General features: G+C 45.6%; 1 long non-coding RNA gene across 1 annotated transcript in view; it reads right to left on the reverse strand.

Annotated features, from left to right (window-relative positions):
• The window catches only part of LOC115471117, a 124,342-nt gene that overhangs the window by 58,857 nt on the left and 44,985 nt on the right, over positions 1-20,500 (reverse strand). The window contains exon 2 of the long non-coding RNA XR_003942280.1: positions 8,321-8,425. This is a non-coding gene — a long non-coding RNA (uncharacterized LOC115471117). The remainder of the gene's footprint in view (positions 1-8,320; positions 8,426-20,500) is intronic.

A 20,500-nucleotide genomic window follows, 5' to 3' on the forward strand; every position in this document is an offset into this window, starting at 1 on the left:
ATGGTAGTCTTAGAAGCCTGTTCAGTCTTGTGGTTGGCATACAGAACAAAAAGATGGTCAGAACACCTAAACTCATTAGTGACCTCCAGGTACTTCATCAGAATTTTGCAAACATCCAAACACCAATCAGAACAAAACTTCCCTGGATAATCTTTCCTTCTAAAAAACAGAAGAGAAATCAGCTGATTAAAATGGAAAACAGAGACCACTTTTGGCAGAAAAAAAGGAATTGTCCTAATAGTAATCCCTGCTTCCAAAAACTGGAGGAAAAGGTCCTGGTATGAAAGAGCCTTTAACTCCAAAACCTGACTGGCAGAAGTAATCATCACCAAGAAGACTGTCTTAAGAGTGAGGTCCTTCAGGATGAGCTTACCTAGAGGCTTGAAAGAGGGTCTCTGGAAGGCACTGAGGACAAAGGTTAAGATTCTAGGATACAAAATCGCCCGCCTCAGGGGCTGCAAGTGATTCACCTCTCAAAGAAAATGAATGATATCCAGAGGCACTGCTAAGGAAGTCTTCTGAATGCAGCCCTGAAAGCAGGCAACAGCCACCACCTGGACTTTTCAGTGAACTTCCTGCAAGAAGGCCAAAATGTGGGATAGAGAGGCCTGAAATGATGAAATACTCCTGGGAGATCATCAAAACTGGAAGGTCCTCCAAACCCTAGCATAAGCCACAGAAGTCGACCACATTCTGGCCTGGAGCATTGTAGTAATCATATCATCCAGACAACCATTCTTCCTCACTCTTCATCTCTCAAGAGCCTGCCATAAGACCAAAGGGGGAGGGATTGTCCATTTGCAGAAGAACTTGCGACAATAGGCCCATCCAAGATGGCATGGAAGATTAATAAGCAGACACAATGAAAGTAGGTTAAAAGCCTTTATTATAGCAAATCACATAAAAAGGCGCCCAACATGGCCGTGTTTCGCTCAGCAAGGCTACTTCAGGAGAGATATTAGTACTAGTGAATGTATAAATTGACTTAAGAACAACATATTCGTTAGTAAAACAAATTAAAATCAGCATGAAGTCCACAAATTTAAAAATAAAATCCAAAAATTATGACTAAATAAATGTGAATAAATTAATAAATAAGTACATAAAAACAAATATAAATACATAAATTTATTAAAAGGTGAGCGTCATGGTATTTCATACTCTCAAGGAGTAATCCTGTCACTTCTCCCATGGAAAAAGCCCTGTAGTGTGATATTGCCAACACACCCAGGGAAAACTGAAACAATCAATGATTATCTCAAAAAAGGTATATGTAATGCAAGTCAGAAAGAAAGTTAAAAGAAAATAAAATACGAAATAAAACAAACAAAAAACACAACTTACCAGAGCATTCAAACCAGGGGGGGGGGGGGGGAATATGCTCATTCACAAATGTTCCTTGCCTAGCTGGAGAAGCTGACTGGTACATGCTTAATTTTTATAATTATATGAAACTAGTAAAAAAGCCCCGTTTCTGATGCAAATGAAACAGGGGCTAGCAAGGTTTTCTTCTGTGTGCATGTGGGAGTGTGTGTGTCCCTGCCCTCTCTCCCCTCCCCCCTCGGAGTCGAGTCCTTCAGTGTTAAGTATCTTGCTCTGCTATGTTTGTGTTACAGAGATAGTGAGGGCTTCTGCCCTCTCTCCCCTCCCCCCTCTGAGTCCTTCACTGTTACAGAGAGAGCGATTTGATTTCCTGCTTAGCTGTGTTTTCCTTCACTGTTTGAGAGAGATCGAGGGCGGGGCAGACACTCATGGGGAAACCGGATATCTCTCCCCCTTCACACTACCGGCTGGAGGCTTCATTTAGAACGTTGGTGGTGCCTTTTATATATAGAGATAACATAAGCAATATTCTATGAAGATTTGAACAACATATGGAAACCGTAGTGCATAATATATACGGATAAAATAAATAAAAATGTATAGTTCTGGAGGATTTTTTTAGATCGACGGCACTTAGCTTTATTCTTGTGCCCAATGGGGCTCTCCAAGTGCTTAATTTTTATAATTATATGAAATAACATGATGAAACCAAGTGGGAGAGGCCATAAGGGGTTGTCAAGGAGATAAGCAACAGGAGGGTTGTGAGTACAGAGTATAAAAATGTGGTAATGGAGGGGGGGAGTGAACAAAAGGAAATTAGAGAATGAAGGTGCTAAGGACTGAGAAGAGGAGATGGAAAGCTGATAGGTATGTGAAAAGTAAAAAGAAGGAGAACTGGAAGGTGATAGAGGGTGACATCTGAATGGACAAAAAGGCAAAAAAAAAAAGAGAAAAGAAAGGGAGGAAAGAGCTAAAAGAGAAAGATAAATATGCCAGAGACAGATGTGAGGAGAAAGGACAAAAGAAAAAGTGGGCAGAAGACAGACAGGAAAGAAAAACTCACTGGAGCCAATATGATTGGAAAAATAAAATGGCCAGACAACAAAAGGTAGGAAAAAAAGTGTTTTATTCTGAAATTAGGAATTGGAATATGTTAGTTTTGGGAAATGTGTATCACGGATATCTTAGTATTGTGTTCAATGCAAGAGTAAATGAATTTGGTTTTGTTTTTCTAGTGCCGAGTGCTGAATTTTGACTTTTTGGGGGTTACCAGTTCAATTTTTGTTTTCATATTTCTATTTCTAATTTGTGATCTCTATTTAGTGAATCTGTGCATAGGTGCCAGCATTTCAAAATGATTGGAGGTGCCACACAATGTAAATAACCCCTCCCTGGACATAATTAAGGAGCTTGTTCAATATTGGGGGTGCTCAGTATTATGGACCAGTGTAATTTTTTTTTCTTACATTTGTACCCCACGCTTTCCCACTCATGGCAGGCTCAATGTGGCATACATGGGGCAATGGAGGGTTAAGTGACTTGCCCAGAGTCACAAGGAGCTGCCTGTGCCTGAAGTGGGAATTGAACTCAGGTCCTCAGTTCCTCAGGACCAAAGTCCACCACCCTAACCACTAGGCCACTCCTCCACTCCACTCCACTCCACTCCTCCACTCTTTTTGCCATTGCATGCCCAACAGTTGCCAAAAGTTTCTGAGGAGAACACTATGGTATCAAATGTGTACATGTTGAGAAAAACACCAACTAGTCCAAGATTTTGTTGATAAATCAGGCTTATTTTCAAAAGTGATCGCCGGCGATCTTCCGACATAAATCGGGAGATGGCCGGTGATCTCTCAAGAGCAGCGAAATCGGTATAATCAAAAAGGTGCTTTTTTGACACCTTCGCCGCGAAAGTTCAAGGGGGCGTGTCGGCGGCGTAGCAAAGGCGGGACATGGGCGGACATGGGCGTGGCTACCAGATGGCCGTCTTTTGTGGATAATGGAAAAAAAAAAAAGCAGCGTTAATCAGTATTTCGCTGGGTTTACTTGGTCCTTTTATTTTCATGACCAAGCCTCAAAAAGGTGCCCCAACTCACCAGATGACCACAGGAAGGAATGGGGGATGACCTCCCCATTCTCCCCCAGTCGCCACCAACCCCCTCCCACACTAAAAAAATAAAAACCTTTTTTGCCAGCCTGTATGCCAGCCTCAGATGTCATATCCAGCTCCCTAACAGCAGTATGCAACTCCTTGGAACAGTTTTTAATGGGTGCAGTGCACTTCAGGCAGGCAGACCCAGGTCCATCCCCCCCCCCTACCTGTTACACTTGTGGTGCTAAGTGTTGAGCCCTCCAAACCCCCCCAAAACCCACTGTACCCACATGTAGGTGCCCTTCACCCATAAGGGCTATGGTAATGGTGTAGAGTTGTGGGGAGTGGGATTGGGAGGCTCAGCACCCAAGGTAAGGGAGCTATGCACCTGGGAGCTATTTGGATATTTTTTTTAAATTTTTAAAAGTGCCCCCTAGGGTGCCCGGTTGGTGTCCTGGCATATCAGGGGGACCAGTGCACTACAAATGCTGGCTCCTCCCACGATCAAAGGCCTTGGATTTCGCCGGGGTTGAGAGGGCCGGCATTCTTTTCCATTATCACTGAAAACAAAACCGGCCATCTCAAACCCGGCGAACTCTGGCATTTGGCCGGGCTAAACCGTATTATCGGAAAAAAAGATGGCCGTCCATCTTTTTCGATAATACGGTTCCGGCCAGCTGTTGCGGCGCCGCCAAAATAGATCTCCAGCAATCTATTTCACCAGCGCCATTCAATTATGCCTCTCAATGTTACAAATTTGTACTACTGTGGGTGACTCGACAGCCTGGCTGCCAAGCCCCTCTTGATCTTTCTCTGGAAGGAGATACGTTGGTTCTTTTACACTTCCACTGCAGTTGTAGTTGTTCGGGTCTTGCCATGTCTGAGTAAACAGAATTTACTCAGCTACGACCACTGCAACAATTGTGATATGTTGGGTATGCTGAGTCCTTCATATTGTTTTCTCTAGGGATGGAAGTCTCCCAGCCTCAGAAGTCTTGGCAGTCCCCATCTGTAACCTCCCACTAGAGGTAATTTGATGGAGCCACTCTTTCTGTTTCTCTGGGGGTGAAAGGTGATACCTTGAGCCTGTTCTAGGGATGCTGAACATGAGGGGGAAAGACAGGGGCACAGAGAGAATAAATAGATAATGGACATGGAGAAAGAAGAAATGTCAAATGGACAGGAAACCCTGGCAAAAGAGAGAAAAGAAGACAGACGTAAGCATAAGCCAGAGACTGGGACCAACACAATTATAAAAATGGTCAACAAAGGTAGAGAAATTGATTTTATTTTCTATGGTGTGGTTAGAGTGTGTCAGTTTTTTGGAATGTACATAAGCATGAAATATAACACATAATGTTAACTGTGCTGATTTTCTATGTCCAGAATGCTTGCATTTAAGTGACTGTGTTTGAGTTCCTTGCATATTCTGAAAACAGTTTGCACTTCTGTGTCATTACTATGCGTTATTTATTTTTAGTTTTCATTTGTTATGTGCACAGAAAATTGACTTGGTTCATTGGGATCTATTTATTAAGACAAAAATGAAATTTCTTCACAACAGTGAATACTGATCAATCAAGATTCATCTTTTATTCTCTGGGAAAATGAAACAAGGAATCTGACTGGTCAATATGAGGAAGTTCTTCACTTTTGTGGAGAACATTTTCTCCTGCTTTTATAAATAGACCCATCTGTAAAACTCATTGTTCATTTTTACTCAGATTATAAGAACATACCAGCTGTCAAGGGGCCAGACAACTTATATAGGAATGAAACATAACTATGTCTTGTTCTGAATACCATTTCCAATGATTTGTATGTGTTATATATGTTGCCACATTAGGTAACTGTTTAATAATGTCCATTTCCAAAATCTCTGTTGATCGGACCAATCGGTGGTTGGGGGTACTCAGTTGATACTTGTTAGACTTAGGGGGTTCTTGGCTTGAAGAAGTTGGGAAACAATGATCTAGATGCTAAGGAAGCCAGTTAATCTCCCAGGGAGCAATATCATCAGCCCTACTGCCCCATCCCCCTATACAGTTTTCCTGCCCAAAAGTAGATATTCTAAGAAAAGAGAATGGTTTGACTAAAGATCTCAAGTTACAGCAAGGTAATGAAATCTTCTTAATTCTCCTATATATGTTTTTTTTTTCTCTTTGCACAAGCAGGGCTTGTCAGGAGGGAGTACAAAGAATGCTTTCAAAATCTAAAGTCAAGACATGTTGCATGTACTTGCAGTTTGGCATCTTAAGCAATGTTAAGGGTGCCTGCGGCCACAGCAAAGCAACCTTCAAACTCTGCAGCCTTCAGTTCTGTTGAGCTGCAGGAGGAACAATACCGCTGTGGATCCCTTGGTCCATGACTCCAAAGGGTCAAGCGCTCCAAAGTCCCTGTTACCTTGTTCTTTTTTTGAAACATCAATATTTATTGCTCTCAGGCCAACTGTACCCTTCCTGGCCTCATGGGATTCCCCCAGAAATCCCAAAGGGATCAGGCAGTGGCAGCCCACTGCTGGCTGAAGCACACAACAAAACTCTCTAAGACCCCAGGGCACCTAGATCTTCAGGGTAGGCTAACATGCTGACTTTGCTAAAACCATCTTTAGCCTTAATGCACCAGACATCTCACACCTGCTGGAGACAAAGCAACACTGGCTGGCTTACATGCAAATTTGCTCTTTCTACACCTGCTGGTAAGAGGGTAAATCCCACTGGTCTGGCATGGACAGAGAGGCATGGGAATAAAGACACATGTACAATCTGTATTTTGGCTATAAATAAAATTCCTGGTACTACAGAAGAACCTGCTGGGTTTTTTTTGTATAAGTGTTTTGAAGAGTAATTCATTTCCATTTCCCAGAGCCCTCCAGAATAACCAACCTTTTCTGATTCAGGCATGGAGTTAGAACCATTTTAGACAATTATTTTGCTGCCTTTTTAAAGATTATTTCTTTACAAATGTAAATGTCTAGCGCTTTCGACATGGTGGATCATGAACTCCTGCTTCACCTACTGGACTCTTTTGGCATAGGAGGGCCAGTTTTGCATTGGTTCAAGGGTTTCTTGACTTCAAGGTCCTACCAGGTCATGGTGAACTCCAACACTTCTGAACCGTGGAATGCTTCCTGTGGGGACCCTCAGGGTTCTCCCCTTTCACCTACCCTATTTAATATTATGATGATGCCTTTAGCCACAGCACTTGCAAACCTGGACCTCAACCCTTTCATCTATGCGGACGATATTACAGTCTACATCCCTTTTCACTCCACAGTATCAGAAGTTGCCATCCTCATAGATGCTTGTTTCTCCACTTTAGAACATTGGGCCATGGTGTTCCGCTTCAGGCTAAACAGGGAAAAAAAAAACTCATTGTCTCATCCTCTCGTCCACGCACGCTCATGTATCTGACATAACGCTTCTAGTTCAGGGCTCTGCCCTCCCGATTGCCAACAGCCTGCGGCTCTTAGGAGTGCATCTGGACTCACATCTTCAGCTGGTTGATCATGTACACTTGGTCTCCAAAAAAATGTTCCAGGCCGTGTGGAGGCTTCGGCGCATCAGATACCTCCTTCCCAGAGACTTGTTTCGTACCCTTGTCCACTGGCTTGTCCTATCCCATCTGGATTACTGTAGTGGAATTTATGTGGGTTGCCAGGCCTCCTTGTTGAAAACGTTCCAAACGGCTCAGAACACTGCAGCGAGACTCATCCTTAGAGAAAGGCATTTTGCACACGCCGAACCCCTGCGCTTTAAACTTCATTGGCTGCCTATACAGGAGCGCATTGCTTTTAAGATCTGCTCCCTAACACATAAAATCATCTATGGGGCTGCCCTGGATTACATGCTCCCCTTGATCGACCTTCCGCCTAGAAATGCCAACCCTGCTGCTCGGTCCTATCTCCACCTCCATTTTTCGAATTGTAAGGGTGTCAAGTACAAGAAAATCTTCGCCTCGTCCTTCCGTTATTGGAGTCCCAAACACTGGAACTCACTACCTCGTCACCTTAAAACTCAAGTGGACCATGCCCTTTTTAAGAAGTTGTTAAAGACATTCCTCTTTGCTAAGACTTACCCCCCAACTTACCATGTTGATTGATGCATCCCTTGTCCCGTTCCCTGCCTAGTTCACACTGTTAGTTTCTCCTCCCCTATTTGCTTCTTTTATGCTTGCCTAAGCTTTTAACTTTGTACTCTTATTTAATTCTCTGTAAGCCACATTGCGCCTGCATGAGTGGGAAAATGTGGGATATAAGTAACCATAAATAAATAAATGACAGATGCATGACTGGACATGACTATGGATCCTTGACACTGCTGTTTACAAGTCTCAACCAATATTCACCAATTTCACCAGCATATGAAAGCAGCTAAAATAAAATGGTCTATCTAGCATGCCCTAAAATTTGAAGAGGTGCTTCATGCAGGTTTAATATGAATTTGGATTTAACTCACACCTTTAACCCCATGCCTTTGTTTGATGTTGCAACTCCCTGTCTGTGAGGTTGTCTTGTTTCTCAAGCTGCTTAAGCCTACATCTGGTTAATACTAACCATTTTCTAATAAGAGCTGTAAGTTATTATATGCTTTATCAAGACAACTGCAAAAATAATAAATATTTACAGCTTCACTTGATTCTCTTTCACTCTGTGTTTTAGGTTCCTATAGTCTTCCCAAAGGTTTTAAAGATTTTGTGTTTTAATTTTGCTCATTATTTTTGATGGACAGAATACCACAGCTGAAAATCATGAGCCAGTTTATGCTTTTCACTATACAGAAACAGCCACTTTTATACAGATGAGAATGTGAGGTAAAATATCACAGACTAATAGTAAGATCATTTAAATTTATGAGTTCTAATATTTATGAGTTCTGCAAAGAGAATTAATAACCATCCATCTACCTGAACTTTGAAGTACTGATTATGAGCTTGTTCACTTCTACTGCTACAGAAACCAGCAGCTCTTCCACAGTCCATCTCATCCTTTGGTGCCTTACAGCCTGGAATCTGTGAAAAGGCAACAATGAACTCATCACTCAGGCAGACAAAGCAGTAGTGGGAAACAAGAAAAACAGGCCAACATGCTTTTCCCCCAAAGCGCAAAATGGAGTAAACGTATTGGAATAATCAGGCCCAAAGACATGCTCCAAGATGGATTGTATCTTAAATCCTTAAGTCTTGAGAGGATCTGATAGCCACACTCTTAAATTAATTTGTCTATGTGTTAATGCATATCATAGCTTAACAACCTTTCATAAGAATCTTGCAGGAAAATGAGGATTTCTTGTCCTCTCATTTGATCTTTGGGCCTTGCCTTCGGGCTTTCGTATACAGTAGTTTTTCATTCCTCAGCTGTCTCCTCTTCGGATGTTTTTCTCTTTCCTCTCTCAGACTCTCATTCTTTTCCTTGAACGCCTACTTCTTATTTATATAGAACTACTAGATGTACACAGCGCTGTACACTAAACATATAAGAGACAGTCCCTGCTTGACAGAGATTACAATCTAATCCAGATAAACAGGACAAATAAGGGACAAGGGAATTACTTACGGCAGGAATGATAAAACACACATGGGTAATGAACAAGTGAATAAGAGTTAGGAGTTAAAAGCAGCTTCAAAAAGGTGGGCTTTTAGCCTAGATATGAAGACGGCCAAAGCTGGAGCTTGACAAACTGACTCAGGAAGTCTATTCCAGGCATACGGTGCAGCAAGATAAAAGGAAGAGTCTGGAACTGGCAGTGAAGAAGAAGGTATAAGACATTTACCTGATGAACAGAGTTCCCAGGGAGGAGTGTAGGGAGAGATAAGAGTGCAGAGGTACTGAGAAGCTGCAGAGTGAATGCACTTTTAAGTCAATAAGAGGATTCTGAACTGTATGCAGAAATGGATAGGAAGCCAATGAAGTGACTTGAGGAGAGGGCTAATAGGAGCGTTGCAACACTGGCGGAATAAAAGCTATGGGGCCAGATGCGATACATCCTAGGATACTGAGGAAGCTCAGAGAAGTCCTGGCAGGACCTCAAAGATTTATTTAATAGATCTTTAGAGACAGGAGAGGTTCCATGGGATTGGAGACAAGCGGATGTGGTCCCTCCTCACAAAAGTGGAGAGAGGGAAGAAGTGGGAAACTACAGACTAGGGAGTCTCACGTCGGTGGTAGAAAAAAAAAATGGAGTCACTGCTGAAAGAAAGGTTAGTTAACTTTCTAGAAGCCAATGGGTTACAGGATCTGAGGCAACATGGTTTTACCAAAGGAAAATCCTGCCAAATGAATATTATTATTTATTACATTTGTACCCTGCGCTTTCCCGCTCATCGCAGGCTCAATGCGGCTTACATAGTAACAAGAGAATACAACATGTAGTATCAAAATCAACAAAGGAGGTATATGGTAGGACAAATGAACCAAGGGGTAAATGGGATAAAAGAGGTATGAGAGAAAGGATAGGGATAGGTAAGGAAGTGGAGCGATAAAGAAGTTAGGGGAAGAGCATGGAGGATAAGAAGGTTGGTAGGAAGTAATTCCTGAGTCATTGTTGTTAATGATTAGATGAACCGGTAAATGGATGGGTTGTTTATGTTTGCTTATGGTAGGTCAAGTCGTTCGGGTGACCAAAGAACTGAATGAAAGATGTGCGCTAGATGTAATCTACTTGGATTTCAGCAAAGCCTTTGATACGGTCCCTCAAAGAAGACTCGTGAATAAGCTGAAAGGGCTAGACTTAAGACTAAAAGTGGTAAACTGATTGACCAACAGGCGGCAGAGGGTGGTGGTAAACAGAATCCACTCAGAGGAAAGGAAGGTGAGCAGTGGCATTCGTCAGGGGTCGGTGCTGGGGCCAATTCCATTTAATATATTTGAGAGATATTGCTGAAGGGTTGGAAGGAAAGGTTTGCCTTTTTGCGGACGACATGAAGAGACGAGAGTGGATACTCTGGAGGAAGTAGAAACAATAAGAATCTCCAAACATTAGAAGAATAGTCAAGGGTCTTGGAAATTAAAATGTAATTAATCAAAATTTAGGGTTATTTAAAATAAAACTAGAGTCACTTATATGAAACCTATTAAACTCTAGATAATCATATAAAATATTTTTTATTTAGTACATATCCAAGTTTACTGATTTGTACTAAATGAAAACTATTTGATATGATTATCTAGAGTTTAATTAATAAGTTAAAATTTAATGCTAAGATGTGCAGAAACCCAAAACAGAGATACTGGATAGGAGGGTAGAGATCAGTAAGCTCAACTCAGGAGACAGACTTTGGGCTGATAGCGTCCAAGGATCTGAAGGTGGAGGAGTGGCCTAGTGGTTAGGGTGGTGGACTTTGGTCCTGGGGAACTGAGGAACTGAGTTCAATTCCTGGCACAGGCAGCTCCTTGTGACTCTGGGCAAGTCACTTAACCCTCCATTGCCTGCCGCATTGAGCCTGCCATGAGTGGGAAAGCGCGGGGTACAAATGTAACAAAAAAAAAAAAAAAGGTGAAGAAACAATGCAACAAGGCGGCAGCCATGGTCAGAAGGATGCTAGGCTGCATAAAGAGGGGTATAACCAGCAAAAGAAAGGAAGTGTTCTACAAGTCGTTGGTAAGACCCCACTTGGAGTATTGTGTTCAGCTTTGTAGACCATATCTTCCTAAAGATGTAAAAAGCGGTGCAAAGAAAAACTACAAAAATGGTATGGGATTTGCGTTGCAAACTGTATGAGAAGAGACTTGCCGACCTGAACATGTATACCTTGCAGGAAAGGAGAAACGGGTGTCATGATACAGACGTTCAAATATTTGGAATGCCCTCCCATGGGAGGTGGAGATGAAAACGGTAACGGAATTCAAACATGCATGGGATAAACACAAAGGAATCCTGTTTAGAAAGAATCCACAAAATCTTAGCGAAGATTGAGTGGCAACACCAGTAATTGGGAAGCAAAACCAGTGCTAGGCAGACTTCTACAGTCTGTTGTCTGATCATGACTGAACAGTTAGGGATGGGCTGGAGTGTAAATTTTAAGGGGCTTCGACGTTAGCTTCAGAACTTTTAGTACAAGAACACTGCTGGACAGACTTCTATGGTCTGTGCCGCGAGAATGGCAAGGACTCAAACTCGGGTATACATATAAAGTGTTGCATGCCATGTATAATGAGTTTCTTGTTGGACAGACTGGATGGACTGTACAGGTCTTTATCTGCCATCACAGACTATGTTACTATGTAATATAAGTCGTGCAGTAGAATTCAGAACAGACTGGAGGAAAGAGAGATGGCTTAGTGGCAGATGGTGGTGAGACATACAGGCAGCAATGAGACTTGAGTCTGCCATGAGTGGGAAAGCGTGGGGTACAAATGTAACAAAAATAAATAAAAAAAATTCCTGCTGAAAATTTCTGGTGTGGAGTGGTTTGATCTTTTCTACCACCACCCCTCCTCATATTAACCCCTCAAGCTCATTTTCTCCCTCTAAGACTCAACTTCTAGGCTCAGCTCCAAAGCTTGACCCCTAGTTTTATCTCTATTCTCCCCACTCTCATATTCTCTCACTTTCCTTCCAAACCCCAGCTTCAACCCTTCCAGATTTTTCTCTCCGCCTTACCAGCATTCCCTCTCTCTGGGACCTTCCAGGCTCAACCTTTCACCTCAGTTTGCTCTCTGTTTCTGTTTATTAAACCATAGTATACCGCTTAACTTTTATCAAACAAAGCGGTTTACAATTTATAAAAATACAACAGCTTTATCAGAAAAAAAATACAAAGAAAAGGAACTTCATTATTATAACAGAAAAGCCTAGAACATTCACACAAGGAACCACTCATACTATATAAACATCATTACTCATGGATCTTGTATCCTATAGAAGGCAAGTATGTCCTACCAATATAGCGAAGATACTTACCTGTAGCTGGTATTCTCCGAGGACAGTAGGCTGATTGTTCACACATGTGGGTCGAAGTCTGCGTCGGCTCAGGAAACGGCAAATTTTTCCCAGCAAAAATAAAAAGTTTTGCCAGAGTCTTCAGGCGCGCGAACAGTGTGCACACGACTTCCCGCCCATCGTGTGAGCGTGCCTCTTCAGTTTAATCAAAAAGCATAGAAACAAACTAAAAACAAGTTCAAAGGGGAGGTGGGCGGGTTTGTGAGAACAATCAGCCTGCTGTCCTCGGAGAACACCTGCTAAAGGTAAGTATCTTCGCTTTCTCCGAGGACAACCAGGCTGCTTGTTCTCACATGTGGGGTATCCCTAACATCCAGGCTCACTCAAAACATTGAACATTGGTCAATTGGGCCTCTCAACGGCGAGGAGATAACAGATTGAAACCATAAACAACTAACTGAGAGTGCAGCCTGAAACAGAACAAAAATGGGTCTGGTGGGGGTGGAGTTGGATTCTAAACCCCGAACAGATTCTGCAGCACTGACTGCCCAAATCGACTGTCGCATCGGGTATCCTGCTGAAGGCAGTAGTGAGATGTGAATGTGTGGACTCACGACCATGTTGCAGCCTTGCAAATCTCTTCAATGGAGGCTGATTTTAAGTGAGCCACTGACGCAGCCATGGCTCTAACATTGTGAGCCGTGACATGGCCCTCTAGAGTCAGCCCAGCTTGGGCATAAGTCAAGAAAATGCAATCTGCTAGCCAATTGGAGAGTGTGCGTTTTCCGATGGCGATTCCCCTCCTGTTGGGATCAAAAGAAACAAACAGCTGGGCAGACTGTCTGAAGGGCTTCGTCCGCTCCACGTAAAAGGCCAATGCTCTCTTGCAGTCCAAGGTATGTAAACTGCTTTCGCCAGGGCAGGTATGAAGACGGGGAAAAAATGTTGGCAAGACAATTGACTGGTTCAGATGGAACTCCGACACCTCCTTCGGCAGGAACTTAAGGTGCGTGCAGAGGACTACTCTTTTGTGATGAAACTTGATATAAGGTGCATGCACTACTAAGGCCTGAAGCTCACTGACCCTACGACCAGAAGTAACAGCCACCAAGAAAATGACCTCCCAGTTCAAGTACTTCAGATGGTAGGAATTCAGTGGCTCAAAAGGAGCTTTCATCAGCTGGGTGAGGATGACGTTGAGATCCTATGACACTGGTGGAGGTTTGACAGGGGGCTTTGACAAAAGCAAACCTCTCATGAAGCGAAGAACTAAAGGCTGTCCAGAGATAGGCTTACCCTCTACACGACAATAAGATGAACCCTTACGGAGTTGGTCTTGAGACCAGACTCTGATAAGTATAGAAGGTATTCAAGCAGGGTCTGTGTAGGACAAGAAAGAGGATCTAAGCCATGCTGTCACACCAGACAGCAAACCTCCTCCATTTGAAAAAGTAACACCTCTTCGTGGAATCTTTTCTGGAAGCAAGCAAGACTCGGGAAACACCCTCTGAAAGACCCAAGGAGGCAAATTCTAAGTTCTCAACATCCAGGCCGTGAGAGCCAGAGACTGGAGGTTGGGATGTAGACGCGATCTTTCGTTCTGGGTGATGAGGGATGGAAAACACTCCAATCTCCACGGTTCCTCGGAGGACAACTCCAGAAGAAAAGGGAACCAAATCTGATGCGGCCAGAAGGGAGCAATCAGAATCATGGTTCCGCAGTCTTGTTTGAGTTTCAGAAAAAGTCTTCCCTACTACAAGTATGGGAGGATACGCATACAGGAGGACTGTTCCTCAATGAAGGACAAATGCATCTGACGCTAGCCAGTCGTGGGCCTGAAGCCTGGAACGGAACTGAGGGACCTTGTGATTGGATTGAGTGGCAAAAAGATCCACCGAGGGGGTGCCCCACACTTGGAAGATCTTGCGGGCTACGGCCATGTTCAGCACCCACTCGTGAGGTTGCATTATCCTGCTCAACCTGTCGGCCAGACTGCTTACGCCTGCCAGATATGTGGCTTGGAGATACATGCCATGATGGCGCGCCCAAAGCCACATCTGGACGGTTTCCTGACACAGATGGCGAGACCCTGTGCCCCCCTGCTTGTTGGTGTAATACACATGGCAACCTGATTGTCTGTCTGAATCAAAATGATTTGGTTGGACAGCCGATCTTTGAAAGCCTTTAGAGCGTTCCAGATCGCTCGCAATTCCAGGAGATTGATCTGAAGACCTTTTTCCTGAAATACCAGGCTCCTTGAGTGTGAAGCCCATCTACATGAGCTCCCCACCCCAGGAGGGATGCCTCTGTCAGCATTTTTTGTGGCTGAGGAATTTGGAATGAACGTCCCAATATCAAATTGGATCGAATCGTCCACCACTGCAGAGAATTCCGAAAGTCGGTGGACAGTTGGATCACATCTTCTAAACTCCCCGCAGCTTTATACCACTGGGAAGCTAGGGTCCATTGAGCTCATCTCATGTGTAGACGTGCCATGGGAGTCACATGAACTGTGGAGGCTATGTGCCCCAGAAGTCTCAACATCTGCCGAGTCGTGATCTGTTGAGACATTCGAACTATGGACAACAGGGACAGGAGGTTGTCTGCCCTTGCCTCGGGAAGATAAGCTCACGCCGTCTGTGTTCAACACAGCTGCAATGAATTCCAACTTTTGAACTGGGGTGAGATGGGACTTGGGAGTAATTGATCACGAAATCCAGTAGTTCTAGCACCTGAATAGTCATTCGCATGGACTGTAGAGCGCCTGCCTTCGAGGTGCTCTTCACCAGCAAATCGTCGAGATAAGGAAACATGTGCACTCCCAGTCTGCATAGCGATGCTGCAACTACCGCTAGGCACTTTGTGAACACTCTAGGCGAAGACGCCAGACCAAAGGGGAGTACACAATACTGAAAGTGCTGTGCTCCCAGCCGAAATCGAAGATACTTCCTGTGAGCTGGGAGTATCGAAATGTGTGTGTAAGTATCCGTAAGTCCAGAGAGCATAGCCAATCATTTTCTTGAATCATGGGAAGAAGGGTGCCCAGGGAAACCATCCTGAACTTTTCTCAGACAAGAAATTTGTTCAGGGCCCTCAGGTCTAGGATGGGACATATTCCCCCCCCCCCCCCCCCCCGGTCTTCTTCTGCACAAGGAAGTACCTGGAATAGAATCCCAGCCCTTCTTCCCCTGGTGGAACGGGTTCGACCACTTGGGCCTTCAGAAGGCCGGAGAGTTCCTCTGCAAGTACCTGTTTGTGCTGGGAACTGTAAGAATGAGCTCCCGGTGGGCAATTTGGAGGTTTGGATTCTAGACTGAGGGTGTAACCTGACCGAACTATTTGAAGGACCCACCGGTCAGAGGTTATGAGAGGCCACCTTTGGTGAAAAAATATCAACCTCCCCCCAATCGGCAAGTTGTCCTGTACTGACACTTTTACAGAGGCTATGCTTAACTGGAGCCAGTCAAAAACCCATTCCCTGCTTCTGCTGGGGAGCAGCACGGGCCTTAGACGCACGCTGTTGATGAGAACGAGCGCGCTGGGGCTGAGCCTGGGAAGGCTGTTGAGAAGCAGGAGTGTACCTACGCCTAGGATAGGAATAGGGAGCACTCCTCTTCCACCCCCACCCCCCCCCCAAAATACCTCCTAGATGAGGAGGTAGTAGCAGAAGACGCCCGGTGGAAGACAGAATCCATAGCATCATTATGCTTCTTGATCTGATCAACAAGATCCTCTACTTTTTCACCAAAAAGGTTGTCCCCCTGGCAAGGAACGTCCGCCATTCGCTGCTGGACCGAATGATCCAGGTCAGACACATGCAGCCATGAGAGTTTACACATCACTATACCTTGAGCAGTGATCCTGGATGCTACATCAAAAGTATCGAACGTACCCCTGGCCAGGAATTTTTGACATGCCTTCTGCTGCCTGACCACCTGGCGAAAGGCTCAGCTTGCTCCGGAGGGAGTGCATCCACCAAGCTAGACAGTTGCCTTATCGAGTCCCACAAGTGAACGCTTGTGAAGAGCTAGTATGATTGAATCTTGGCAGCGAGCATTGTGGCCTGATACGTCTTCCTCCCAAAAGAATCAAGAGTCCTAGCTTCTCTGCTTGGGGGCGCCAAAGCATATTCTCTAGTACTCCTGGCTCTCTTGAGGGCAGAATCCACCACCATGGAATTGTGGGGTAACTGAGACCTCATCAATCCAGGTTCACCATGGATCTGATACTGGGATTCAGCTTTCTTGTGGACCACAGGGCCAGACAGAGGGGCCAACCAGTTTCGCATAAGGACTTCCTTCAGTACTTTATGCAGAGGGACTGTCACAGCCTTTTTAGGTGGAGAAGAATAGTCCAGGATTTCGAGCATCTCAGTCCTGGGCTCATCCTCAACCTCCACAGGGAAGGGAATAGCCGTAGCAATTACCCAGACAAAAGAGGAAAAGGAAAGAGTCTCCGGTGGAGACAGTCTCCTCTCCTCTCTGGTGGAGGGGAAGGTTCAGAGGGAATACCATAGGACTCATAAGAAGAAAAGTACCTGGGATCTTCCTGACTCCCACGAACACTCCTGCTCAGTATCGGATAAGATCTCTGTTAAGGTACTCCAACACTGAACCTGCCTCAACGCCGAGGAACGATGTCCTCAATGGCGATATCGACAGGCTGACGCCCGGTCTGACTGCGGCGAAGCTCCCTCCACCGACGTCGAAGGGGAGTCGACCTGGGTGGCAGCCGACGCTGATGCCGCAGGCGGCACCACTGTTGGGGACCTCACCGTAGAAGGGCCAGACACCGCTGCAGTAGACAGTACAAAATGCGCAAGCACCCCCGACACCGAAGCTGACTATCATAGCAGTCCCTCCAGAAGTTCTGGAAACAAGGCCCGGATGCACTCATCGAGAGTCGCCATTGGAGAAGGCTGCGGGGTCGGTGGAACAAGCGGTGTCAGAATCCGTGGAGGCTCGGGAGCAGGTACCGGGCTGCTAGGAGACCGACGCATCGACACCTCCTGTATCGGGGGGGGGGGGGGGCGATCCTCTTGGCGCCGACACTTCTCGAGACCCCGGAGCTCCCGGTACCGTGTGTCGAAGGAGAACGATGCGGGTGCTTCTTCGCCTTTGCTTGACGCCCGTCATCGAGACTCCTCGGTTCAGGACGAGGAGGACGTGGAATCCTTACGTCTCCTCGGGGCCGGGACCGACGAAGGTTGGTCCCGGGGGGCCTGCATAACAGGAGGCCTCGAGGCAGGTGGAGACCCACTCGACACCTTACTACTCCCAGCGTAAGTTGGTCTCTCAGCAACCATTACCTCTCCTCCCGTCGATGCTACTTTTAATGTCGACGCCGACGACCTCGGTACCGATGTCAAAGGACCGGACCAAGCCCCAAAAAGCTTTTCTCGTTGGGCTTCTCGAGACACTTGTGTCCGTTTCTTCATAAGATGACACAGACTACACGCGGCTGGGCTATGGTCGGGCCCAAGGCATTGGATATACCAGGTGTGGGTATCGGTACCTGACATGGTCCGGTTGCACCGAGTACAACGTTTGAAGCCGCTGGGTGTCTTCGATGACATGGAAGGGAAAACGGCTTCAGCGAAATCAAAAGACGTGATTGTGTCTGTTAAAAGAAAAAAGGGCACAAAAAAAAAAAGGGAATAACATGGCCGCGTTGAAAAAACAAAGGAAACTTTAAAAGGGGACAAAACTAAAAATACATTATGGGAACTGTTTTTTTTTTTTTTTTTAGTGATAATAAAATAAAATGGAGAAAAAAGCAAATAGTCGTGAAGACTCTTTCCTGGGCCTGAGAGGAGAGCAGAAAAAACTGAAGAGGCATGCTCACGTGACGGGCGGGAAGTCATCCGTGCATGCACAATGTGCGCTGTCCGCACGCCAGAAGACTCTGGCAAAACTTTTTAGTTTTGCTGGGAAAAATTTGCCGTATCCTGGGCCGACGCGGACATCGACCCACATGTGAGAACAAGCTGCCTGCTTGTCCTCAGAGAAATTCTATTACTCTGTTTTATTTCAATGTCCAAAATCTGTTTAAAAAAATAAGGTTTTAAGCAGAACCTTAAACTTATTAAAATTTGCTTCTGCCCATACAAAGTGGAAGATTATTCCACAGGGGGTGCTACATTAAAAATAGCTTTAGACTAATCATTTCTATAGCGCTACTAGACATACGCAGTGCTGTTGTACACATTATATCCAGGTGCTTTCTCTGCCTTAGAGGGCTCACAATCTTAGGGCTAGGTTTACTAAGCGGTGCTATGGGCGCATTAGCGTTTTTAACGCACGTAAATGGTTTACGCACGCTAAACACTAATGCGCCCATAGAAATATATAGGTGCATTAGCGTTTAACGCGCCTTAAATTTACAGGCGCGTTAAAAACACTAGCACACCTTAGTAAACATACCCCTAAGTTTTTTTTTAGATACCCATTGCTCTTTTTTGCCCTACCAGTTTCCTCACTGGCCAGCAAGATCTACAGATCTGTCACCCACAAGCTTGAACCCTGCCCCCCCTCAGACATTCTGGCCCCGATGCACAACGGTTGCCTCAGTAAAATTTAGCGAATCGCTAACAGCCAGCGATGCACAAAGGGGATCGCATGCAAATGAGCTGCATGGATCCCCTTTTGTGCATACTCACTGTTTGCTAGTTCGAGCTGTCATATGGATTTGACACTGCTGACAAATCCATTTGACAGTTCTGATGCACTACACCTCCCTGACCCATTTTTTTTTTTAATTTACCCTGGTGGTCCAGGGGACCACGACCACCCCAATCTTTTTTTCCAGCAGGCAGGAAGGAAGGCACTATACGTACAATTACTCCGGACTCCGAGAACTGCAGAAAAGGGTCCCGACAGGAATGCGCCTGCAGCTCAGACACGCGTCTAGTCGATGTGATGGCCACCAAAAAGACTGTCTTAAGAGTCACATCCTTCTCCGAAGCTCGCCTAAGTGGCTCGAAGGGCGAACACTGAAGAGCCTTCAACACTAGCCCCAGGTTCCAGGCCGGACAGGGCAACCAGACAGGAGGACGGAGCCTAAGCACCCCTCTGACAAAAATCTGGCAATGTCCGGATGAGCAGCAAGGGACAAGCCAGCAACCTTCCCTCGATAGCATAATAATGCTGCCACATGCACCCGCAGGGAATTGTAAGCCAGGCCTTTTTGTAAGCCCTCCTGCAAAAGTCCAGCACAGTTGAGACTGTAGCTCGCGTGGGTGTGATCGACTTTGAAACACCCCAAGCCTCAAACTTGCACCAGATCCGCGCATAAGCTGCAGAGGTGGACTGCTTGCGGGCCTGCAAGAGACTGGAGATGGCCCTATTAGAGTAGCCCTTCTCTCTCAATTGAACCCTCTCAATAGCCAGGCCAAAGACCAAATCGGCAGGGATCCTCCAGTCACCGGATCCTGAACCAACAGGTTAGGCACCAGGGGCAAATGCACCAGTGCATCCACCAACATCCGGCGGAGATCCACATACCACAGACGCCTTGGCCAATCTGGAGCTATGAGAATCACCAGACCTCGGTGCTGTCGAATCCGCAGGAGGACTCGTCCTATACAGGAGGGCCGAGGGCCAGGGTTGAGCCATAGTATCCAACCCCGCCGAGTGAGGATCTCTCCTTCTGCAGAAAAAGCGAGGTACTTTGGCGTTTGCACTTGATGCCATTAGATCCATTCCGGGTGTCCCCCGTGTGGCACAAATCTGAAGAAAACCTCTTCTGCCAGTTCCCATTCCACCGAGTCGATTTGATGCCTGCTGAGAAAATCGGCTAGCACGTTGCTCTGATCTGCTATGTGAGCTGCTGACAGAAGCTGTAGGTGGAGCTCGGCCCAGTGGCAAATCTGAGCAGCCTCTACAGCCAGGGCCCTGCACTGAGTACCGCCCTGATGATTTATGTATGTCACCGCTGTCGTGTTGTCTGACAGAACCCGGACAGCAAGCCCCTTCAGAGTCTTTTGAAAGGCCATAAGAGCCTGGAATATTGCTCTCAGTTCCAAGCGATTGATGATCACCCCGCTTCCACGGGTGTCCACAGACCCTGAGCATAGAGACTGAGAGGGGGTCAGGTGACTTTTGGGTATACTGACCATCCAGCCTAGCGCCTGCAGGACCGCCACCACTCTGGCTGTGGCAAGACGACTCTCGGTTGCCGAATCCGCTCTGATGAGCCACTTGTCGAG

This window comes from Microcaecilia unicolor, chromosome 5 (genome assembly GCF_901765095.1).
Source record: "Microcaecilia unicolor chromosome 5, aMicUni1.1, whole genome shotgun sequence".
Classification (NCBI taxonomy): Eukaryota; Metazoa; Chordata; class Amphibia; order Gymnophiona; family Siphonopidae; genus Microcaecilia; species Microcaecilia unicolor.